This window comes from Sus scrofa, unplaced genomic scaffold (genome assembly GCF_000003025.6).
Source record: "Sus scrofa isolate TJ Tabasco breed Duroc unplaced genomic scaffold, Sscrofa11.1 Contig1887, whole genome shotgun sequence".
Classification (NCBI taxonomy): Eukaryota; Metazoa; Chordata; class Mammalia; order Artiodactyla; family Suidae; genus Sus; species Sus scrofa.
Window position 1 is genome coordinate 1 of NW_018084971.1, and position 25476 is coordinate 25476.

The 25476-nt window shown below is 55.8% G+C and overlaps 2 long non-coding RNA genes across 3 annotated transcripts; both read right to left on the reverse strand.

Annotated features, from left to right (window-relative positions):
• Positions 1-1411: 1411 nt before the first annotated feature.
• Positions 1412-21928, reverse strand: LOC102160522. Of its 2 annotated transcripts, none has more exons than XR_002341067.1 (4): positions 21914-21928; positions 3190-3255; positions 2782-2829; positions 1412-1748 (listed from the first exon to the last, which is right to left on the reverse strand). It is a non-coding gene; the product is annotated as an uncharacterized LOC102160522 (long non-coding RNA). The 2 variants fall into 2 exon arrangements; XR_002341066.1 differs by lacking the exon at positions 21914-21928 and adding an exon at positions 5003-5421.
• Positions 9193-10985, reverse strand: LOC110258319. Its single transcript, XR_002341068.1, has 3 exons — positions 10971-10985; positions 10565-10612; positions 9193-9529 (listed from the first exon to the last, which is right to left on the reverse strand). It is a non-coding gene; the product is annotated as an uncharacterized LOC110258319 (long non-coding RNA).
• Positions 21929-25476: the final 3548 nt, after the last annotated feature.

The following is a 25476-nucleotide window of genomic DNA, read 5'->3' on the forward strand; positions in this document are numbered from 1 at the left end:
AATAGGAGACTCAGGCAGGGGGAGGGAGAGCAGGCCTTCCCGATGCTACGTACTTTGCACCACTGTCCCTAACAACCTTTCTCAACCTTTCTCGTCGTGACTCACAGGACCTCTGCACCCATGCAGGAGTGACTGACTCCCCCTTCAGCCCTGCTGCCAGGTCTTAGCCATCTCTCCGTTCCAGCTCTGACAGTCTGCCTAGTCTACTTGCCGCCTATGTGTTGAATTGCACGCTATCTCTGTTGCTGTGCTGCCTGATTTCACCATTTTTTTTTCTTGTCATCCTTGTCGCTTCCTTAGGGCCACACCCATGGCATATGGAGGTTCCCAGGCTAGGGGTCTCATCGGCGCTGTAGCTGCCGGCTTACGCCAGAGCCACAGCAAGGCAGGATCCCAGCCCCATCTGCCACCTACACCACAGCTCACGGCATCACCGGATCCTTAACCCACTGAGCGAGGAGGCCAGGGATCGAACCCGCAATCTCATGGTTCCAGGTCGGACTCACTTCTGCCATGCCACGATGGGAACTCGTCACTACTGTTAAACAGTGTTTTATTTTGGATCCCCCATGTGATAACCTATCTAATAGTTTAATTTTGTTTCTGGTGCAACACTGTTCTCTTCGGGGTACATATCGCATTTGATCTCTCCCCTGATCTCTTCCTGTCCCTTGGGATTGGTTTCACCTTTTGGCTGTTAGGAATAACGCGCTGCTACAAATGAGAGTGTACACGGTCTCTGTGGTAACATCCTGGGGACTCGTAATATTGCGCATGTGTCCAACCTCAACTAACGTCACAGCACAAAAAATGAACCTGAATGTATACGGGGAACTTTTCATTAATTAAAACTGTATGACCCTTTTGCCGCTCAGTGTACCACGAGTTCCCCATTCAGTGCCGGACGTTGTCACTGGTGGAAATTGGAGGAATGGGTTAGGGGAGCTTTCTGTGATATCTGTTCACCATTTCCTCTTAGTATGATCTTGTTGTTCTAAATCACGTCTAGTATTGTTTTCCAATTGGGAAATGTGGTTCCGTGGAGGGATCTAGTACAACTAGAAACATCAAATATCAGCGAACGTCAAAACGTGAGTGAGGTCACCTTTGCTTTTAACCAGGAACCAAATGTTGAGTTTAAATGAATCATTATTTCCATGGTTGTGAAATTACCAACGGAGTTATTCAATTTGCTTTTTGGTTGGTTGCTTGCTTGCTTGGCTTTTGGCCATTTTGCCTTTTCTAGGCCCGCTTCCCTTGGCACACGGAGGTTCCCAGGACAGGGGTCTAATCAGAGTTGTAGCCACTAGCCTACGCCAGAGCCACTGCAACTCGGGATCCGAACCGCATCTGCGACCTACACCACAGCTCACGGCAACCCCGGATCCTTAACCCACTGAGCAAGGCCAGAGATCAAACTCGCAACCTCATGGTTCCTAGTCGGATTCGTTAACCACTGCGCCACGACAGGAACTCCAAGTTAGTTCATTTGAATTTCCATCATGCAGTAAAAGAAAGACATGGCTTAGCATGTGTAGAGTTTGTTCGGAAATTTGGAACACTGAATGAACTAGAATCATTGTCCATGCCTGAATGTACTGAGTCAGGTCCCACAGTACCTTCATCTGGCTCAGTGGCAAGGTGCACCCTGTTGTGTGGCCACCGGGGAATTATTCTAGCCAAGCTCGCAGAGGACAAACTTGTCCTCAGACTTTTGAAGCACGATCCTTTGCTCCCAAAGCAACAGTCTGGAAAATACATGACAACAGAGAGAACGAGTGATATACTGATTGCAGAAGACCACAGGGAAATGACCAACAGCTGACTCCCAGGCCAAGCCCTCAATGCCCACAATCCCCACCTGCCCAGCAGAGCCTCCAGCATCCAAGTTCTACTTAGAGAGATCTTGCTCTTTGGGGTGCACTTCCAACCGTTACCTCCCCACACAGGGTTTGTGTGAAAATGCCTCTTGGGAGCGGAGACAACCAAGATAATGACCATGCAGAATGGTCTGAGGTCAATCCCACTGACTGATCGACTGACTGATTTTCACCACTCCCAGGGCATGCTGAAGTTCCCAGCCCAGGGCTTGAATCTGCACCACAGCAGGGATCCAACACTGGACCCTTAACCTATAGGACACTAGGGAACTCCTCACATCCCCTGTAGAAGAAAAAAATGCCAGGGAAGGGGACGTAGATCTCTCTGCGCCTCACGTCCCAGGTCTGGGCATCCAACTCTGGGAACGCCCCTTCCCTCAGGACACACCGCCAGGACACACCAGGACAGGGAGGCCAGAAATCCCAAACGTGCAGAGGGAGAGACCTGCCTTCTCACCCGCCACCTGACACTCACCAGGCAAACTTGGTCTCCAGGGTCAAGGGCCTAGGAGAGGGTTGCGTCCCACCACACCAGGGCCCTCAAGGGCAACAAAGGAAACTAAGTCAACAGCTCTTGTGCACAGGACCCTCAGGGTGCGACCCACAAAGCAAGCTGGCACCATGGCCAGAGACAAGAGCTGGAAGGAGCCGCTTCGGGAGGGAAAAGCCATTCTCCCTCCAAAGGAAGGAGACACGAATCCAAACACAGCACAACAAAGACCAGGGACCCAAGTCGTCTTCGGCTTAGCAACTTCAGAGGGGAAAACACCACAGCGGAGTTCCGCTCAGTAGGCCACCCACCCAAGTCCTAGCCCCCTTCCGCCCTCTCCCGGCAGCAGGTGGAACCCAGCTGCTCCCAGGAACCCTCTCCCCTGGATCCCAGCTGCGTGCTCTTCCCTACCTGCAGCCTCCTCATCCTGGCGGCAGTCGGTGCGCTCCGCCACCGAGTCTGTAGAAACACACCGCGGGGAAGCGAGGCGTGAGAAGGAGTGGCCCTCCCGTTTCCCCGGCTTCCCCGAGGTGACGGGCGGGTCACACAGCATCACCCGGGTTTTTCCTCCAGGTGCCCAGGCCTTCCCTCTGCTCCAGGGACTGAGGCCCGCCAACACAACGTGAGCACAGATGCCAACATTCGGGCATCTCATACCTGCTCCCCCTCCTTAGGAACATAGGCGACGAACATCTTTACACCAATTTCTTTCTCTTTTGCAATTGCACACTCAACCCGCCCCACCCTCCAAGCAGCAGGCCTAACCCAAGTGTCCCGGGAACCCTCTCCCACTGGCTCCTACCTGAGAGCTGTTCTTACCTCGATCACTTTCGCGAGGTTGCTGTCAGCGGAGGTCGCTCTCACACACACTCTCCAAGCTCCAAGCTGCAGAAACACAGGACATGAGGAATCGAGGTGTTAGCGACCGTCCCCCACTCGGACCCCTACTTAGGGTTGACTGCGGCCACACCAGCACCGCCCTGGCTTGTCCTCCGTGTGCTCAGAACTTCCCCGTGCGTGCTCTATGGCCTCAGAAGCATCAATAAAACACTGGCCACAGTGGCAAACCGTCTGAGATCGTGGGCTGCTGAGGGATGGCGCTTTACACGCACGCCTCCCTTCTAGGAGTCCCTCCGGAGGCCTCAGCCCCAGCGTGACACACCTGAAAGTCCAGCTGCACGGACACCCTTGCGTGCTGGCTCGGGGGAGTGAACCCTTGGCTGCTTTCTTCTGTTCACTGCCAGAGGCAGACCTAACTACTGGCTGAATTCAATGAAGCATAAATGGCTCCCTCTGGACAGCGGCTGCCACGCTGTGGACAGCAGCTCTACAGAAACACTGAGGAGACGGGCACCCCTGCCCGTGAGGTTCCTCTCCAAAGCACACATAAAGAAAACTCATACACCTCAACAGCAACAGCAAAGAAACAAGCCAGGAGTTCCCGTCGGGGCGTCGAGGCGCAGCGGAAACAAATCCGACCAGGAACCACGAGCTTGCGGGGCTGATCCCTGGCCTCGCCGAGGGGGTTAAGGATCCAGCGTTGCCGCCAGCTCTGGTGTCGGTCGCAGACACGGCTGGAGCAAAGGCCTCCACCCCAGCACTGCCGTGCGAACGTACACCGGTACAACCACTACCGAAGGCACCACGGAGGGGCCTCCCAAAACGGAACGCAGCACAGCATGCGACCCAGCAAGCCGAGCGAGCGCCCTGGAAGATACCACGACACACGTATCCAGGAAAGAGACACATGCCCTGTGTGTGTATGGCGGCACCACTCACAACAGCCAGGACAGGGACCCACCTCATGTCCACAGGCACAGGGATGGATCACGACATGTGGTCCACATACACGAGGGAATTCACGACTCAGCCAGAAAATCCAAGAAGAAACCAATGCCATTCAAAACCATAGGGCTGGATCGAGACATTCTCATACAAAGCGAAGTACGTGACAAAGAGAGAGATCTCACTTAGATGTGGAGTCTAAACCATGGCACAAAGGACCCTGTCCACAAAACCCACGGACACAGAGAACAGACTTGTGGCTTTCGTGAAGGGCACGGACTGGGCGTTTGGGGGGAGTCGATGCAACTACGGCATTGAGAATGGAGCGACGACGAGGTCCTCCTGCTGCAGCGCACGGGGAACTGGATCCCATCTCCTGAAATCGACCGGGACGGACGATAACAGTCCAAAAGGAACCTGTGTTTATGCACACACACGCCTGGGGAATGTTGCTACACGGCAGAAAATGAAACAACACGGCACCTCAATGAACACAGAGACAAACAGAAAGGACAGTGTCTGACGAGCCACTGAATGGAAAGACAACCCGCAGAAGACGCTATCTGCAAACCTTACATTTGGAACAGGGGCTCATGTCAGAATCTGTGGGAAACAACGCCAAATCAATTGACCCAAAGGCAAATAACTCAGGTGTAGGTGAGCGGAAGCCTGGGAGACCGCCTCCGTCCAAGAAGACAACAGACAGCAGCACACACACGGAACGTTTCCCAAAGTCACCCACCACAACGGCAAGGCAAAGCAAAGGCACAACGAGCTATCACCTCCCTCCTCGTAGGACGCGGAGTGTTTTCAAGCGTGAACAGGTCGTCTGGGAAGATGTGACTACCTGGGACTTCTCTACGCTGTGGGCGGGAAGGTCAGCTGGCCCAGCCAGGACGGGAAACACTATGGCAGGTCCTCAGGAAAGCTGCCCACGGACCTAGCACGGGACCCCGCAGTCCCACTGCTGCGTGGACATCTAAAGGAAGAACCATCGGTGTCGGGTAAAGAGACCCGCCATCCCAGGATCCCGGCAGCGCCACACACACGAGAGCCCAACAGAAACAGAGCCCCAGTGCCCACGGGCACACAGACTGAGAAAGACAACGGGATGGATACAGCCCACAGAAACCCTACCCACTGCAGCAGTGCACAGAGAACTGGAGGACATTACTGATCGATTCGTCTCGGGGTTTGAGGGCGGCCCCCGCGGCATACGGAAATTCCCAGGAGAGGCGGCAAATCAGAGCTGTAGCCACCGGCCTACACCCCAGCAGCAGCAAAGCTGGATACCAGCCGCGTCTGGGACCTCTGCCGCAGGCACTCACCGCAACGCTGGTTTCCCCAGAGCAAGGCCAAGGGTCGAACCCGCCTCCTCAGAGATACCACTCGGGTTCATGACCACTGAGCCTCGACAGGAACTCGCTGGAGGACAGCATTTCAAGCGAAGCAAGTCAGGCACAGAAGGACAAAGACTCTCTGATGTCATGCGCATCAATGTCTGACACACCACTCCTGAGCAGAGGCTGGAAGGGTGGCTGCCCAGAGTGGGCAGGAAGTGCGGGTGGAGCACAGCGTTCACAACACTCCTCGGGACACTCACAGCCTGAAGGGGCTCGAGTCCCTGGCACGTGTTTGAAACAAACGGTATCAAAGTCCACACAAGGCAGAGAGGGAAGCGAAAAGGAAAAGAAAGACCAACAGAGGAAGCAATGCCTTTCCCCAAACCCTTGCTCCCAGCCGGTGCGGGCAGAACGAGGGAATGGACGGTTAGCCTGCGGTCATCGTGAGACTCCTCAATTAGAAGCTGGACAGCTGTGTGGTGCTAAGCCACAAACGGCTCCCCACAGCACACACCCCATCACACTGATTGCCAATCACACCAGCAGGCCCTCACACGCACCACCCTCCCCGCCCCCGCAGTGTCCCCCGACACCTACCCACGCCATACAAAGAGCCTCCTTTCGTCCAGGGACCCTAGAACCTGGGTGGCCCTCTTGGAAGTCCGTCTCTTTCACCCCATCCTTCACCCTCATTCCCAGGAGGAACCCAGAATCAGGGTGTCTCTGCAACCAAAGGAGCAGGAGAGCCCCCCCCACCCCGCCTCCTCGCGGGCCCCCCCCCCCATTTCCTCAACACCTGGACTTCTCCTCAGCAGAGCCGGGCTCCAGAATACTCACAGATTTCATCGTCCGCCCCGTCCACCTGTGATGAGACAAGAGAAAACACGGTGAGTGTCACAGCATCCTCTGCACTGCGGCCACAGGTCTTCCTGCCGTTGGGGACCGCAGGCACGCAGACAGAAGGCAGCGTTGAGTCCGTTCCCCAAAAGAACACGGCGAAGACCCCTTTGGAAAAGGCGCCAGCTTTTCATGGAAGATCTCCAAGTCCTCGTACATTTAACAAACTTTCAGGCTTCTTTGGCTTCCCATCGTGGCACAGTGGTTAACGAATCGGACCAAGAACCATGAGGTTGCGGGTTCGATCCCTGGCCTTGCTCAGTGGGTGAAGTATCCGGCGCTGCCCTGAGCTGTGGTGTAGGTGGCAGACGAGGCTCGGATCCCACGTTGCTGTGGCTCTGGGCGTAGGCCGGTGGCTACAGCTCCGATCAGACCCTAGCCTGGGAACCTCATCTCCATATGCCGCGGGAGGGGCCCTAGAAAAGGCAAAAAAAGACAAACAAGACAAAACAACATTCCGGCTTCTTCAAAGACATATGCTCCCTACTGCACACTTGGGAACTGATGCGGTCCCTTTTGCAAATGCCCCGGGGAAGGAGCTACTGCTTGGTACCAAACTTGGACTCAACAGTCCTCCGCACAGCAATCTGCATATATCATCTACAGTGGACTTTCTCAGATTTCCATTTCTGAAGGAGGTACATCCAAGAAGAAAGGAGGCACCTTTTCCAACCTCACATCAAGAAAGGTGAGCTTACCTTGGGCCAGGCTCGTCTTCCGGCTCAGCCCAGGCGATGGCTAAGGACTCCTCCTGGCCATTTTCAGGGGCTGGCCCGCCTCCTCCTCCACCTCCACTCAGGTACTGGGGCCGCCTCGTCCTCATGTCCCCCAGCCCGGGGCTTTGCCTCGTCTTCTCACTCCACCGGCCTCCACAACATCGTCGTCGTGAGTTCCTGGGGACACACAAGTCACTGTCAGCAAGGCGGTGGTGCTGCTCACGAGGTACTCTGGGCGCCTCACCTGACTGGACAGGGGCTGGGAGTCGAGGGCTGGGGCTGGGGCGGGGGCGGGATGAGGCACGGACGGAGCTCCTCTGGCCCATCCTCCTGGGGAAACGTCTCGAAGGAAGGCAGACAGCACCCTGAAAGACCTGAGAAAGGGAGCCTCTGCCTCTCTTGCTAAAGGGAACCTCTCCGTGGCGGATTCCCCAGCTGAGAAATGGCCAACACGAGCATGCCGGCTCTGCTGCCACCAGAGAGCCTCCCGAGTCCTCCTGCCCATTTTCACCTCCGGCCCCATTCCTCCATCTGCTGAAATGGCAGGAGATCATTCCGCTTCCCTACTCTTCCCACAGGGTGCTCCTGTGTTCACGCTCCATCCTCCCAATGCGTCACCTCTTTTCTCTTCTTAGACACGTAATACTTCTCTTTGGAATACTTTGGCAATAGGAGACTCAGGCAGGGGGAGGGAGAGCAGGCCTTCCCGATGCTACGTACTTTGCACCACTGTCCCTAACAACCTTTCTCAACCTTTCTCGTCGTGACTCACAGGACCTCTGCACCCATGCAGGGAGTGACTGACTCCCCCTTCAGCCCTGCTGCCAGGTCTTAGCCATCTCTCCGTTCCAGCTCTGACAGTCTGCCTAGTCTACTTGCCTGCCTATGTGTTGAATTGCACACTATCTCTGTTGCTGTGCTGCCTGATTTCACCATTTTTTTTTTTCTTGTCATCCTTGTCGCTTCCTTAGGGCCACACCCATGGCATATGGAGGTTCCCAGGCTAGGGGTCTCATCGGCCTGTAGCTGCCGCTTACGCCAGAGCCACAGCAAGGCAGGATCCCAGCCCCATCTGCCACCTACACCACAGCTCACGGCATCACCGGATCCTTAACCCACTGAGCGAGGAGGCCAGGGATCGAACCCGCAATCTCATGGTTCCAGGTCGGGACTCACTTCTGCCATGCCACGATGGGAACTCGTCACTACTGTTAAACAGTGTTTTATTTGGCATCCCCCATTTGATAACCTATCTAATAGTTTAATTTTGTTTCTGGTGCAACACTGTTCTCTTCGGGGTACATATCGCATTTGATCTCTCCCCTGATCTCTTCCTGTCCCTTGGGATTGGTTTTCACCTTTTGGCTGTTAGGAATAACGCGCTGCTACAAATGAGAGTGTACACGGTCTCTGTGGTAACATCCTGGGGACTCGTAATATTGCGCATGTGTCCAACCTCAACTAACGTCACAGCACAAAAAATGAACCTGAATGTATACGGGGAACTTTTCATTAATTAAAACTGTATGACCCTTTTGCCGCTCAGTGTACCACGAGTTCCCCATTCAGTGCCGGACGTTGTCACTGGGTGGAAATTGGAGGAATGGGTTAGGGGAGCTTTCTGTGATATCTGTTCACCATTTCCTCTTAGTATGATCTTGTTGTTCTAAATCACGTCTAGTATTGTTTTCCAATTGGGAAATGTGGTTCCGTGGAGGGGATCTAGTACAACTAGAAACATCAAATATCAGCGAACGTCAAAACGTGAGTGAGGTCACCTTTGCTTTTAACCAGGAACCAAATGTTGAGTTTAAATGATCATTATTTCCATGGTTGTGAAATTACCAACGGATTATTCCAATTTGCTTTTTGGTTGTTGCTTGCTTGCTTGGCTTTTGGCCATTTGCCTTTTCTAGGCCCGCTTCCCTTGGCACACGGAGGTTCCCAGGACAGGGGTCTAATCAGAGTTGTAGCCACTAGCCTACGCCAGAGCCACTGCAACTCGGGATCCGAACCGCATCTGCGACCTACACCACAGCTCACGGCAACCCCGGATCCTTAACCCACTGAGCAAGGCCAGAGATCAAACTCGCAACCTCATGGTTCCTAGTCGGATTCGTTAACCACTGCGCCACGACAGGAACTCCAAGTTAGTTCATTTGAATTTCCATCATGCAGTAAAAGAAAGACATGGCTTAGCATGTGTAGAGTTTGTTCGGAAATTTGGAACACTGAATGAACTAGAATCATTGTCCATGCCTGAATGTACTGAGTCAGGTCCCACAGTACCTTCATCTGGCTCAGTGGCAAGGTGCACCCTGTTGTGTGGCCACCGGGGAATTATTCTAGCCAAGCTCGCAGAGGACAAACTTGTCCTCAGACTTTTGAAGCACGATCCTTTGCTCCCAAAGCAACAGTCTGGAAAATACATGACAACAGAGAGAACGAGTGATATACTGATTGCAGAAGACCACAGGGAAATGACCAACAGCTGACTCCCAGGCCAAGCCCTCAATGCCCACAATCCCCACCTGCCCAGCAGAGCCTCCAGCATCCAAGTTCTACTTAGAGAGATCTTGCTCTTTGGGGTGCACTTCCAACCGTTACCTCCCCACACAGGGTTTGTGTGAAAATGCCTCTTGGGAGCGGAGACAACCAAGATAATGACCATGCAGAATGGTCTGAGGTCAATCCCACTGACTGATCGACTGACTGATTTTCACCACTCCCAGGGCATGCTGAAGTTCCCAGCCCAGGGCTTGAATCTGCACCACAGCAGGGATCCAACACTGGACCCTTAACCTATAGGACACTAGGGAACTCCTCACATCCCCTGTAGAAGAAAAAAATGCCAGGGAAGGGGACGTAGATCTCTCTGCGCCTCACGTCCCAGGTCTGGGCATCCAACTCTGGGAACGCCCCTTCCCTCAGGACACACCGCCAGGACACACCAGGACAGGGAGGCCAGAAATCCCAAACGTGCAGAGGGAGAGACCTGCCTTCTCACCCGCCACCTGACACTCACCAGGCAAACTTGGTCTCCAGGGTCAAGGGCCTAGGAGAGGGTTGCGTCCCACCACACCAGGGCCCTCAAGGGCAACAAAGGAAACTAAGTCAACAGCTCTTGTGCACAGGACCCTCAGGGTGCGACCCACAAAGCAAGCTGGCACCATGGCCAGAGACAAGAGCTGGAAGGAGCCGCTTCGGGAGGGAAAAGCCATTCTCCCTCTCAAAGGAAGGAGACACGAATCCAAACACAGCACAACAAAGACCAGGGACCCAAGTCGTCTTCGGCTTAGCAACTTCAGAGGGGAAAACACCACAGCGGAGTTCCGCTCAGTAGGCCACCCACCCAAGTCCTAGCCCCCTTCCGCCCTCTCCCGGCAGCAGGTGGAACCCAGCTGCTCCCAGGAACCCTCTCCCCCTGGATCCCAGCTGCGTGCTCTTCCCTACCTGCAGCCTCCTCATCCTGGCGGCAGTCGGTGCGCTCCGCCACCGAGTCTGTAGAAACACACCGCGGGGAAGCGAGGCGTGAGAAGGAGTGGCCCTCCCGTTTCCCCGGCTTCCCCGAGGTGACGGCGGGTCACACAGCATCACCCGGGTTTTTCCTCCAGGTGCCCAGGCCTTCCCTCTGCTCCAGGGACTGAGGCCCGCCAACACAACGTGAGCACAGATGCCAACATTCGGGCATCTCATACCTGCTCCCCCTCCTTAGGAACATAGGCGACGAACATCTTTACACCAATTTCTTTCTCTTTTGCAATTGCACACTCACCCGCCCCACCCTCCAAGCAGCAGGCCTAACCCAAGTGTCCCGGGAACCCTCTCCCACTGGCTCCTACCTGAGAGCTGTTCTTACCTCGATCACTTTCTGCGAGGTTGCTGTCAGCGAGGTCGCTCTCACACACACTCTCCAAGCTCCAAGCTGCAGAAACACAGACATGAGGAATCGAGGTGTTAGCGACCGTCCCCCACTCGGACCCCTACTTAGGGTTGACTGCGGCCACACAGCACCGCCCTGGCTTGTCCTCCGTGTGCTCAGAACTTCCCCGTGCGTGCTCTATGGCCTCAGAAGCATCAATAAAACACTGGCCACAGTGGCAAACCGTCCGAGATCGTGGGCTGCTGAGGGATGGCGCTTTACACGCACGCCTCCCTTCTAGGAGTCCCTCCGGAGGCCTCAGCCCCAGCGTGACACACCTGAAAGTCCAGCTGCACGGACACCCTTGCGTGCTGGCTCGGGGAGTGAACCCTTGGCTGCTTTCTTCTGTTCACTGCCAGAGGCAGACCTAACTACTGGCTGAATTCAATGAAGCATAAATGGCTCCCTCTGGACAGCGGCTGCCACGCTGTGGACAGCAGCTCTACAGAAACACTGAGGAGACGGGTACCCCTGCCCGTGAGGTTCCTCTCCAAAGCACACATAAAGAAAACTCATACACCTCAACAGCAACAGCAAAGAAACAAGCCAGGAGTTCCCGTCGGGGCGTCGGGGCGCAGCGGAAACAAATCCGACCAGGAACCACGAGCTTGCGGGGCTGATCCCTGGCCTCGCCGAGGGGGTTAAGGATCCAGCGTTGCCGCCAGCTCTGGTGTCGGTCGCAGACACGGCTGGAGCAAAGGCCTCCCCCCAGCACTGCCGGTGCGAACGTACACCGGTACAACCACTACCGAAGGCACCACGGAGGGGCCTCCCAAAACGGAACGCAGCACAGCATGCGACCCAGCAAGCCGAGCGAGCGCCCTGGAAGATACCACGACACACGTATCCAGGAAAGAGACACATGCCCCTGTGTGTGTATGGCGGCACCACTCACAACAGCCAGGACAGGGACGCCACCTCATGTCCACAGGCACAGGGATGGATCACGACCATGTGGTCCACATACACGAGGGAATTCACGACTCAGCCAGAAAATCCAAGAAGAAACCAATGCCATTCAAAACCATAGGGCTGGATCGAGACATTCTCATACAAAGCGAAGTACGTGACAAAGAGAGAGATCTCACTTAGATGTGGAGTCTAAACCATGGCACAAAGGACCCTGTCCACAAAACCCACGGACACAGAGAACAGACTTGTGGCTTTCGTGAAGGGCACGGACTGGGCGTTTGGGGGGAGTCGATGCCAACTACGGCATTGAGAATGGAGCGACGACGAGGTCCTCCTGCTGCAGCGCACGGGGAACTGGATCCCATCTCCTGAAATCGACCGGGACGGACGATAACAGTCCAAAAGGAACCTGTGTTTATGCACACACACGCCTGGGGAATGTTGCTACACGGCAGAAAATGAAACAACACGGCACCTCAATGAACACAGAGACAAACAGAAAGGACAGTGTCTGACGAGCCACTGAATGGAAAGACAACCCGCAGAAGACGCTATCTGCAAACCTTACATTTGGAACAGGGGCTCATGTCCAGAATCTGTGGGAAACAACGCCAAATCAATTGACCCAAAAGGCAAATAACTCAGGTGTAGGTGAGCGGAAGCCTGGGAGACCGCCTCCGTCCAAGAAGACAACAGACAGCAGCACACACACGGAACGTTTCCCAAAGTCACCCACCACAACGGCAAGGCAAAGCAAAGGCACAACGAGCTATCACCTCCCTCCTCGTAGGACGCGGAGTGTTTTCAAGCGTGAACAGGTCGTCTGGGAAGATGTGACTACCTGGGACTTCTGTACGCTGTGGGAGGGAAGGTCAGCTGGCCCAGCCAGGACGGGAAACACTATGGCAGGTCCTCAGGAAAGCTGCCCACGGACCTAGCACGGGACCCCGCAGTCCCACTGCTGCGTGGACATCTAAAGGAAGAACCATCGGTGTCGGGTAAAGAGACCCGCCATCCCAGGATCCCGGCAGCGCCACACACACGAGAGCCCAACAGAAACAGAGCCCCAGTGCCCACGGGCACACAGACTGAGAAAGACAACGGGATGGATACAGCCCACAGAAACCCTACCCACTGCAGCAGTGCACAGAGAACTGGAGGACATTACTGATCGATTCGTCTCGGGGTTTGAGGGGGCCCCCGCGGCATACGGAAATTCCCAGGCGAGGCGGCAAATCAGAGCTGTAGCCACCGGCCTACACCCCAGCTGCAGCAAAGCTGGATACCAGCCGCGTCTGGGACCTCTGCCGCCAGCTGCAACGCCCACTGAGCAAGGCCAAGGGTCGAACCCGCTCCTCAGAGATACCACTCGGGTTCATGACCACTGAGCCTCGACAGGAACTCGCTGGAGGACAGCATTTCAAGCGAAGCAAGTCAGGCACAGAAGGACAAAGACTCTCTGATGTCATGCGCATCAAGTGTCTGACACACCACTCCTGAGCAGAGGCTGGAAGGGTGGCTGCCCAGAGTGGGCAGGAGGTGCGGGTGGAGCACAGCGTTCACAACACTCCTCGGGACACTCACAGCCTGAAGGGGCTCGAGTCCCTGGCACGTGTTTGAAACAACGGTATCAAAGTCCACACAAGGCAGAGAGGGAAGCGAAAAGGAAAAGAAAGACCAACAGAGGAAGCAATGCCTTTCCCCCAAACCCTTGCTCCCAGCCGGTGCGGGCAGAACGAGGGAATGGACGGTTAGCCTGCGGTCATCGTGAGACTCCTCAATTAGAAGCTGGACAGCTGTGTGGTGCTAAGCCACAAACGGCTCCCCACAGCACACACCCACTCACACTGATTGCCAATCACACCAGCAGGCCCTCACACGCACCACCCTCCCCCCCCCCGCCGTGTCCCCCGACACCTACCCACGCCATACAAAGAGCCTCCTTTCGTCCAGGGACCCTAGAACCTGGGGTGGCCCTTCTTGGGAAGTCCGTCTCTTTCACCCCATCCTTCACCCTCATTCCCAGGAGGAACCCAGAATCAGGGTGTCTCTGCAACCAAAGGAGCAGGAGAGCCCCCCCCCCGCCTCCCGCCCCCCCCCCCCATTTCCTCAACACCTGGACTTCTCCTCAGCACAGCCGGGCTCCAGAATACTCACAGATTTCATCGTCCGCCCCGTCCACCTGTGATGAGACAAGAGAAAACACGGTGAGTGTCACAGCATCCTCTGCACTGCGGCCACAGGTCTTCCTGCCGTTGGGGACCGCAGGCACGCAGACAGAAGGCAGCGTTGAGTCCGTTTCCCCAAAAGAACACGGCGAAGACCCCTTTGGAAAAGGCGCCAGCTTTTCATGGAAGATCTCCCAAGTCCTCGTACATTTAACAAACATTCAGGCTTCTTTGGCCTTCCCATCGGGGCACAGTGGTTAACGAATCGGACCAAGAACCATGAGGTTGCGGGTTCGATCCCTGGCCTTGCTCAGTGGGTGAAGTATCCGGCGCTGCCCTGAGCTGTGGTGTAGGTGGCAGACGAGGCTCGGATCCCACGTTGCTGTGGCTCTGGCGTAGGCCGGTGGCTACAGCTCCCGATCAGACCCCTAGCCTGGGAACCTCATCTCCATATGCGCGGGAGGGGCCCTAGAAAAGCAAAAAAAGACAACAAGACAAGACAACCATTTCCGGTTCTTCAAAGACATATGCTCCCTACTGCAACACTTGGGAACTGATGCGGTCCTTTTGCAAATGCCCGTTGGAAGGAGCTACTGCTTGGTACCAAACTTGGACTCAACAGTCCTCCGCACAGCAATCTGCATATATCATCTACAGTGGACTTTCTCAGATTTCCATTTCTGACAGGGGTACATCAAGAAGAAAGGAGGCACCTTTTCCAACCTCACATCAAGAAAGGTGAGCTTACCTTGGGGCAGGCTTCGTCTTCGGCTCAGCCCAGCCGATGGCTGGGGACTCCTCCTGGCCATTTTCACGGGCTGGCCCGCCTCCTTCCTCCACCTCCACCTCAGGTACTGGGGCCGCCTCGTCCTCATGTCCCCCAGCCCGGGGCTTTGCCTTCAGTCTTCTCACTCCCACCGGCCTCACAACATCGTCGTCGTGAGTTCCTGGGGGGACACACAAGTCACTGTCAGCAAGGCGGTGGTGCTGCTCACGAGGTACTCTGGGCGCCTCACCTGACTGGACAGGGGCTGGGAGTCAGGGCTGGGGCTGGGGGCGGGGGGCCGGGATGAGGCACGGACGGAGCTCCTCTTGGCCCATCCTCCTGGGGAAACGTCTCGAAGGAAGGCAGACAGCACCCTGAAAGACCTGAGAAAGGGAGCCTCTGCCTCTCTTGCTAAGGAACCTCTCCGTGCGGATTCCCCAGCTGAGAAATGGCCCAACACGAGCATGCCGGCTCTGCTGCCACCAGAGAGCCTCCCGAGTCCTCCCTGCCCATTTTCACCTCCGGCCCCATTCCTCCATCTGCTGAAATGGCAGGAGATCATTTCCGCTTCCCTACTCTTCCCACAGGGTGCTCCTGTGTTCACGCTCCATCCTCCCCAATGCGTCACCTCTTTTCCTCTTCTTAGACACGTAATACTTCTCTTTGGAATACTTTGGCAATAGGAGACTCAGGCAGGGGGAGGGAGAGCAGGACTTCCGATGCTACGTACTTTGCACACTGTCCCTAACAACCTTTCTCAACCTTTCTCGTCGTGACTCACAGGACCTCTGCACCCATGCAGGAGTGACTGACTCCCCCTTCAGCCCCTGCTGCCAGGTTCTTAGCCATCTCTCCGTTCCAGCTCTGACAGTCTGCCTAGTCTACTTGCCGCCTATGTGTGAATTGCACACTATCTCTGTTGCTGTGCTGCCTGATTTCACCATTTTTTTTCTTGTCATCCTTTGTCCGCTTCCCTTAGGGCCACACCCATGGCATATGGAGGTTCCCAGGCTAGGGGTTCATCGGCGCTGTAGCTGCCGGCTTACGCCAGAGCCACAGCAAGGCAGGATCCAGCCCCATCTGCCACCTACACCACAGCTCACGGCATCACCGGATCCTTAACCCACTGAGCGAGGAGGCCAGGGATCGAACCCGCAATCTCATGGTTCCAGGTCGGACTCACTTCTGCCATCCACGATGGGAACTCGTCACTACTGTTAAACAGTGTTTTATTTTGGCATCCCCCATGTGATAACCTATCTAATAGTTTAATTTTGTTTTGGTGCAACACTGTTCTTCGGGGTACATATCGCATTTGATCTCTCCCCTGATCTCTTCCTGTCCCTTGGGATTCGTTCACCTTTTGGCTGTTTAGGAATAACGCGCTGCTACAAATGAGAGTGTACAACGGTCTCTGTGGTAACATCCTGGGACTCGTAATATTGCGCCATGTGTCCAACCTCAACTAACGTCACAGCACAAAAAATGAACCTGAATGTAATACGGGGAACTTTTCATTAATTAAAACTGTATGACCTTTTGCCACTCAGTGTACCACGAGTTCCCCATTCAGTGCCGGACGTTGTCACTGGTGAAATTGGAGGAATGGGTTAGGGGAGCTTTCTGTGATATCTGTTCACCATTTCCTCTTAGTATGATCTTGTTGTTCTAAATCACGTCTAGTATGTTTTTCCAATTGGGAAATGTGGTTCCGTGGAGGGATCTAGTACAAACTAGAAACATCAAATATCAGCGAACGTCAAAACGTGAGTGAGGTCACCTTTGCTTTTAACCAGGAACCAAATGTTGAGTTTAAATGAATCATTATTTCCATGGTTGTGAAATTAACCAACGGAGTTATTCAATTTGCTTTTTGGTTGGTTGCTTGCTTGCTTGGCTTTTGGCCATTTTGCCTTTTCTAGGCCCGCTTCCCTTGGCACACGGAGGTTCCCAGGACAGGGGTCTAATCAGAGTTGTAGCACTAGCCCTACGCCAGAGCCACTGCAACTCGGGATCCGAACCGCATCTGCCACCTACACCACAGCTCACGGCAACCCCGGATCCTTAACCCACTGAGCAAGGCAGAGATCAAACTCGCAACTCATGGTTCCTAGTCGGATTCGTTAACCACTGCGCCACGACAGGAACTCCAAGTTAGTTCATTTGAATTTCCATCATGCAGTAAAAGAAAGACATGGCTTAGCATGTGTAGAGTTTGTTCGGAAATTTGGAACACTGAATGAAACTAGAATCATTGTCCATGCCTGAATGTACTGAGTCAGGTCCCACAGTACCTTCATCTGGCTCAGTGGCAAGGTGCACCCTGTTGTGTGGCCACCGGGGAATTATTCTAGCCAAGCTCGCAGAGGACAAACTTGTCCTCAGACTTTTGAAGCACGATCCTTTTGCTCCCAAAGCCAACAGTCTGGAAAATAATGACAACAGAGAGAACGAGTGATATACTGATTGCAGAAGACCACAGGGAAATGACCAACAGCTGACTCCCAGGCCAGGCCCTCAATGCCCACAATCCCCAGCCTGCCCAGCAGAGCCTCCAGCATCCAAGTTCTACTTAGAGAGATCTTGCTCTTTGGGGTGCACTTCCAACCGTTACCTCCCCAACACAGGGTTTTGTGTGAAAATGCTCTTGGGAGCGGAGACAACCAAGATAATGACCATGCAGAATGGTCTGAGGTCAATCCACTGACTGATCGACTGACTGATTTTCACCACTCCCAGGGCATGCTGAAGTTCCCAGCCCAGGGCTTTGAATCTGCACCACAGCAGGGATCCAACACTGGACCCTTAACCTATAGGACACTAGGGAACTCCTCACATCCCCTGTAGAAGAAAAAAAATGCCAGGGAAGGGGACGTACGATCTCTCTGCGCCTCAGTCCAGGTCTGGGCATCCAACTCTGGAACGCCCTTCCCTCAGGACACACCGCCGAGGACGCACCAGGACAGGGAGGCCAGAAATCCAAACGTGCAGAGGGAGAGACCTGCCTTCTCACCGCCACCTGACACTCACCAGGCAACTTGGTCTCCAGGGTCAAGGGCCTAGGAGAGGGTTGCGTCCCACCACACCAGGGCCCTCAAGGGCAACAAAGGAAACTAAGTCAACAGCTCTTGTGCACAGGACCCTCAGGGTGCGACCCACAAAGCAAGCTGGCACCATGGCCAGAGACAAGAGCTGGAAGGAGCCGCTTCGGGAGGGAAAAGCCATTCTCCCTCTCAAAGGAAGGAGACACGAATCCAAACACAGCACAACAAAGACCAGGGACCCAAGTCGTCTTCGGCTTAGCAACTTCAGAGGGGAAAACACCACAGCGGAGTTCCGCTCAGTAGGCCACCCACCCAAGTCCTAGCCCCCTTCCGCCCTCTCCCGGCAGCAGGTGGAACCCAGCTGCTCCCAGGAACCCTCTCCCCCTGGATCCCAGCTGCGTGCTCTTCCCTACCTGCAGCCTCCTCATCCTGGCGGCAGTCGGTGCGCTCCGCCACCGAGTCTGTAGAAACACACCGCGGGGAAGCGAGGCGTGAGAAGGAGTGGCCCTCCCGTTTCCCCGGCTTCCCCGAGGTGACGGCGGGTCACACAGCATCACCCGGGTTTTTCCTCCAGGTGCCCAGGCCTTCCCTCTGCTCCAGGGACTGAGGCCCGCCAACACAACGTGAGCACAGATGCCAACATTCGGGCATCTCATACCTGCTCCCCCTCCTTAGGAACATAGGCGACGAACATCTTTACACCAATTTCTTTCTCTTTTGCAATTGCACACTCACCCGCCCCACCCTCCAAGCAGCAGGCCTAACCAAGTGTCCCGGGAACCCTCTCCCACTGGCTCCTACCTGAGAGCTGTTCTTACCTCGATCACTTTCTGCGAGGTTGCTGTCAGCGAGGTCGCTCTCACACACACTCTCCAAGCTCCAAGCTGCAGAAACACAGACATGAGGAATCGAGGTGTTAGCGACCGTCCCCCACTCGGACCCCTACTTAGGGTTGACTGCGGCCACACAGCACCGCCCTGGCTTGTCCTCCGTGTGCTCAGAACTTCCCCGTGCGTGCTCTATGGCCTCAGAAGCATCAATAAAACACTGGCCACAGTGGCAAACCGTCCGAGATCGTGGGCTGCTGAGGGATGGCGCTTTACACGCAACGCCTCCCTTCTAGGAGTCCCTCCGGAGAGCCTCAGCCCCAGCGTGACACACCTGAAAGTCCAGCTGCCACGGACACCCTTGCGTGCTGGCTCGGGGGAGTGAACCCTTGGCTGCTTTCCTTCTGTTCACTGCCAGAGGCAGACCTAACTACTGGCTGAATTCAATGAAGCATAAATGGCTCCCTCTGGACAGCGGCCTGCCACGCTGTGGACAGCAGCTCTACAGAAACACTGAGGAGACGGGTACCCCTGCCCGTGAGGTTCCTCTCAAAGCACACATAAAGAAAAACTCATACCACCTCAACAGCAACAGCAAAGAAACAAGCCAGGAGTTCCCGTCGGGCGTCGGGGCGCACGGAAACAAATCCGACCAGGAACCACGAGCTTGCGGGGCTGATCCCTGGCCTCGCCGAGGGGGTTAAGGATCCAGCGTTGCCCGCCAGCTCTGGTGTCGGTCGCAGACACGGCTGGAGCAAAGGCCTCCCCCCCAGCACTGCCGGTGCGAACGTACACCGGTACAACCACTACCGAAGGCACCACGGAGGGGCCTCCCAAAACGGAACGCAGCACAGCATGCGACCCAGCAAGCCGAGCGAAGCGCCCCTGGAAGATACCACGACAACACGTATCCCAGGAAAGAGACACATGCCCCTTGTGTGTGTATGGCGGCACCACTCACAACAGCCAGGACAGGGACACCACCTCATGTCCACAGGCACAGGGATGGATCACGACCATGTGGTCCACATACACGAGGGAATTCCACGACTCAGCCAGAAAATCCAAGAAGAAACCAATGCCATTCAAAACCATAGGGCTGGATCGAGACATTCTCCAATACAAAGCGAACGTACGTGACAAAAGAGAGAGATCCTCACTTAGAGATGTGGAGTCTAAAACCCATGGCACAAAGGACCCTGTCCACAAAACCCACGGACACAGAGAACAGACTTGTGGCTTTCGTGAAGGGCACGGACTGGGCGTTTGGGGGAGTCGATGCCAACTACGGCATTGAGAATGGAGCGACGACGAGGTCCTCCTGCTGCAGCGCACGGGGAACTGGATCCCATCTCCTGAAATCGACCGGGGACGGACGATAACAGTCCAAAAGGAACCTGTGTTTATGCACACACACGCCTGGGGAATGTTGCTAACACGGCAGAAAATGAAACAACACGGCACCTCAATGAACACAGAGACAAACAGAAAGGACAGTGTCTGACGAGCCACTGAATGGAAAGACAACCGCCAGAAGACGCTATCTGCAACCTTACATTTGGAACAGGGGCTCATGTCCAGAATCTGTGGGAAACAACGCCAAATCAATTGAACCCAAAAGCAAATAACTCAGGTGTAGGTGAGCGGAAGCCTGGGAGACCGCCTCCGTCCAAGAGACAACAGACAGCAGCACACACACGGAACGTTTCCCAAAGTCACCCACCACAACGGCAAGGCAAAGCAAAGGCACAACGAGCTATCACCTCCTCCTCGTAGGACGCGGAGTGTTTTCAAGCGTGAAACAGGTCGTTTGGGAAGATGTGACTACCTGGGACTTTCTGTACGCTGTGGGAGGGAAGGTCAGCTCGCCCAGCCAGGACGGGAAACACTATGGCAGGTCCTCAAGGAAAGCTGCCCACGGACCTAGCACGGGACCCCGCAGTCCCACTGCTGCGTGGACCATCTAAAGGAAGAACCCATCGGTGTCGGGTAAAGAGACCCGCCATCCCAGGATCCCGGCACGCCACACACACAAGAGCCCAACAGAAACAGAGCCCCCAGTGCCCACGGGGCCACACAGACTGAGAAAGACAACGGATGGATACAGCCCACAGAAACCCTACCCACTGCAGCAGTGCACAGAGAACTGGAGGACATTACTGATCGATTCCTTTCGGGGTTTGAGAGGCGGCCCCCCGCGGCATACTGGAAATTCCCAGGCGAGGCGGCAAATCAGAGCTGTAGCCACCGGCCCACACCCCCAGCCGCAGCAAAGCTGGATACCAGCCGCGTCTGGGACCCTCTGCCGCCACTGAGCAAGGCCAAGGGTCGAACCCGCTTCCTCAGAGATACCAGTCGGGTTCATAGACCACTGAGCCTCGACAGGAACTCGCTGGAGGACAGCATTTCAAAGCGAAGCAAGTCAGGCAACAGAAGGACAAAGACTCTCTGATGTCATGCGCATTCAAGTGTCTGACACACCACTCTGAGCAGAGGCTGGAAGGGGTGGCTGCCCAGAGTGGGCAGGAGGTGCGGGTGGAGCAACAGCGTTCACAACACTCCTCGGGACACTCACAGCCTGAAGGGGCCGAGTCCCTGGCAACTGTTGAAACAACGGTAATCAAAGTCCACACAGGCAGAGAGGGAAGCGAAAAGGAAAAGAAAGACCAACAGAGGAAGCAATTGCCTTTCCCCAACCCTTGCTCCCAGCCGGTGCGGGCAGAACGAGGGAATGGACGGTTTAGCCTGCGGTCATCGTGAGACTCCTCAATTAGAGCTGGACAGCTGTGTGGTGGCTAAGCCACAAACAGCTCCCCACAGCACACACCCACTCACACTGGATTGCCAATCAACCCCAGCAGGCCCTCACACGCCACCACCCTCCACCCCCCCCGGCTCGTGTCCCCCGACACCTACCCCACGCCATACAAGAGCCCCTCCTTTCGTCCCAGGGACCCTAGAACCTGGGGTGGCCCTTCTTGGGAAGTCGTCTCTTCACCCCATCCTTCACCCTCATTCCCCAGGAGGAACCCAGAATCAGGGTGTCTCTGCAACCAAAGGAGCAGGAGAGCCCCCCCACGCCCGCTCCCTCGCGGGCCCCCCCCCCCCCATTTCCTCAACACCTGGACTTCTCCTCAGCAGAGCCGGGCTCCAGAATACTCACAGATTTCATCGTCCGCCCCGTCCACCCTGTGATGAGACAAGAGAAAACACGGTGAGTGTCACAGCATCCTCTGGCACCTGCGGCCACAGGTCTTCCCTGCCGTTGGGGGACCGCAGGCACGCAGACAGAAGGCAGCGTTGAGTCCGTTTCCCCCAAAGAACAGGCGAAGACCCCTTTGGAAAAGGCGCCAGCTTTTCATGGAAGATCTCCCAAGTCCTCGTACATTTAACAAACATTTCAGGCTTCTTTGGCCTTCCCATCGTGGCACAGTGGTTAACGAATCGGACCAAGAACCATGAGGTTGCGGGTTCGATCCTGGCCTTGCTCAGTGGGTGAAGTATCTCGGCGCTGCCCCTGAGCTGTGGTTGTAGGTGGCAGACGAGGCTCGGATCCCACGTTGCTGTGGCTCTGGCGTAGGCCGGTGGCTACCAGCTCCGATCAGACCCCTAGCCTGGGAACCTCATCTCCATATGCCGCGGGAGGGGCCTAGAAAAGGCAAAAAAAAGACAAGACAAAACAACATTCCGGCTTCTTCAAAGACATATGCTCCCTACTGCACACTTGGGAACTGATGCGGTCCCTTTTGCAAATGCCCCCCGGGGAAGGAGCTACTGCTTGGTACCAAACTTGGACTCAACAGTCCTCCGCACAGCAATCTGCATATATCATCTACAGTGGACTTTCTCCAGATTTCCATTTCTGAAGGAGGTACATCAAGAAGAAGGAGGCACTTTTTCCAACCTCACATCAAGAAAGGTGAGCTTACCTTGGGGCCAGGCTCGTCTTCCCGGCTCAAGCCCAGGCGATGGCTAAGGACTCCTCCTGCCCATTTTCAACGGGGCTGGCCCGCCTCCTCCTCCACCTCCACCTCAGGTACTGGGGCCGCCTCGTCACTCATGTCCCCCAGCCCGGGGCTTTGCCTCAGTCTTCCTCACTCCCACCGGCCTCCCACAACATCGTCGTCGTGAGTTCCTGGGGGACACACAAGTCACTGTCAGCAAGGCGGTGGTGCTGCTCACGAGGTACTCTGGGCGCCTCACCTGACTGGACAGGGCTGGGAGTCGAGGCTGGGGCTGGGGGCGGGGGCGGGATGAGGCACGGACGGAGCTCCTCTTGGCCCATCCTCCTGGGGAAACGTCTCGAAGGAAGGCAGACAGCACCCTGAAAGACCTGAGAAAGGGAGCCTCTGCCTCTCTTGCTAAAGGGAACCTCTCCGTGGCGGATTCCCCAGCTGAGAAATGGCCAACACGAGCATGCCGGCTCTGCTGCCACCAGAGAGCCTCCCGAGTCCTCCTGCCCATTTTCACCTCCGGCCCCATTCCTCCATCTGCTGAAATGGCAGGAGATCATTTCCGCTTCCCTACTCTTCCCACAGGGTGCTCCTGTGTTCACGCTCCATCCTCCGCAATGCGTCACCTCTTTTCTCTTCTTAGACACGTAATACTTCTCTTTGGAATACTTTGGCAATAGGAGACTCAGGCAGGGGGAGGGAGAGCAGGCCTTCCCGATGCTACGTACTTTGCACCACTGTCCCTAACAACCTTTCTCAACCTTTCTCGTCGTGACTCACAGGACCTCTGCACCCATGCAGGAGTGACTGACTCCCCCTTCAGCCCTGCTGCCAGGTCTTAGCCATCTCTCCGTTCCAGCTCTGACAGTCTGCCTAGTCTACTTGCCGCCTATGTGTTGAACTGCACGCTATCTCTGTTGCTGTGGTGCCTGATTTCACCATTTTTTTTTCTTGTCATCCTTGTCGCTTCCTTAGGGCCACACCCATGGCATATGGAGGTTCCCAGGCTAGGGGTCTCATCGGCGCTGTAGCTGCCGGCTTACGCCAGAGCCACAGCAAGGCAGGATCCCAGCCCCATCTGCCACCTACACCACAGCTCACGGCATCACCGGATCCTTAACCCACTGAGCGAGGAGGCCAGGGATCGAACCCGCAATCTCATGGTTCCAGGTCGGATTCGTAACCACGCCTACTCCAAGGCCGTCTCCTTCAACTCATCCAACTCTGGGAACGCCCCTTCCCTCAGGACACACCGCCAGGACACACCAGGACAGGGAGGCCAGAAATCCCAAACGTGCAGAGGGAGAGACCTGCCTTCTCACCCGCCACCTGACACTCACCAGGCAAACTTGGTCTCCAGGGTCAAGGGCCTAGGAGAGGGTTGCGTCCCACCACACCAGGGCCCTCAAGGGCAACAAAGGAAACTAAGTCAACAGCTCTTGTGCACAGGACCCTCAGGGTGCGACCCACAAAGCAAGCTGGCACCATGGCCAGAGACAAGAGCTGGAAGGAGCCGCTTCGGGAGGGAAAAGCCATTCTCCCTCTCAAAGGAAGGAGACACGAATCCAAACACAGCACAACAAAGACCAGGGACCCAAGTCGTCTTCGGCTTAGCAACTTCAGAGGGGAAAACACCACAGCGGAGTTCCGCTCAGTAGGCCACCCACCCAAGTCCTAGCCCCCTTCCGCCCTCTCCCGGCAGCAGGTGGAACCCAGCTGCTCCCAGGAACCCTCTCCCCTGGATCCCAGCTGCGTGCTCTTCCCTACCTGCAGCCTCCTCATCCTGGCGGCAGTCGGTGCGCTCCGCCACCGAGTCTGTAGAAACACACCGCGGGAAGCGAGGCGTGAGAAGGAGTGGCCCTCCCGTTTCCCCGGCTTCCCCGAGGTGACGGCGGGTCACACAGCATCACCCGGGTTTTTCCTCCAGGTGCCCAGGCCTTCCCTCTGCTCCAGGGACTGAGGCCCGCCAACACAACGTGAGCACAGATGCCAACATTCGGGCATCTCATACCTGCTCCCCCTCCTTAGGAACATAGGCGACGAACATCTTTACACCAATTTCTTTCTCTTTTGCAATTGCACACTCACCGCCCCACCCTCCAAGCAGCAGGCCTAACCCAAGTGTCCCGGGAACCCTCTCCCACTGGCTACCTGAGAGCTGTTCTTACCTCGATCACTTTCTGCGAGGTTGCTGTCAGCGAGGTCGCTCTCACACACACTCTCCAAGCTCCAAGCTGCAGAAACACAGACATGAGGAATCGAGGTGTTAGCGACCGTCCCCCACTCGGACCCTACTTAGGGTTGACTGCGGCCACACAGCACCGCCCTGGCTTGTCCTCCGTGTGCTCAGAACTTCCCCGTGCGTGCTCTATGGCCTCAGAAGCATCAATAAAACACTGGCCACAGTGGCAAACCGTCCGAGGTCGTGGGCTGCTGAGGGATGGCGCTTTACACGCACGCCTCCCTTCTAGGAGTCCTCCGGAGGCCTCAGCCCCAGCGTGACACACCTGAAAGTCCAGCTGCACGGACACCCTTGCGTGCTGGCTCGGGGGAGTGAACCCTTGGCTGCTTTCTTCTGTTCACTGCCAGAGGCAGACCTAACTACTGGCTGAATTCAATGAAGCATAAATGGCTCCCTCTGGACAGCGGCTGCCACGCTGTGGACAGCAGCTCTACAGAAACACTGAGGAGACGGGTACCCCTGCCCGTGAGGTTCCTCTCCAAAGCACACATAAAGAAAACTCATACACCTCAACAGCAACAGCAAAGAACA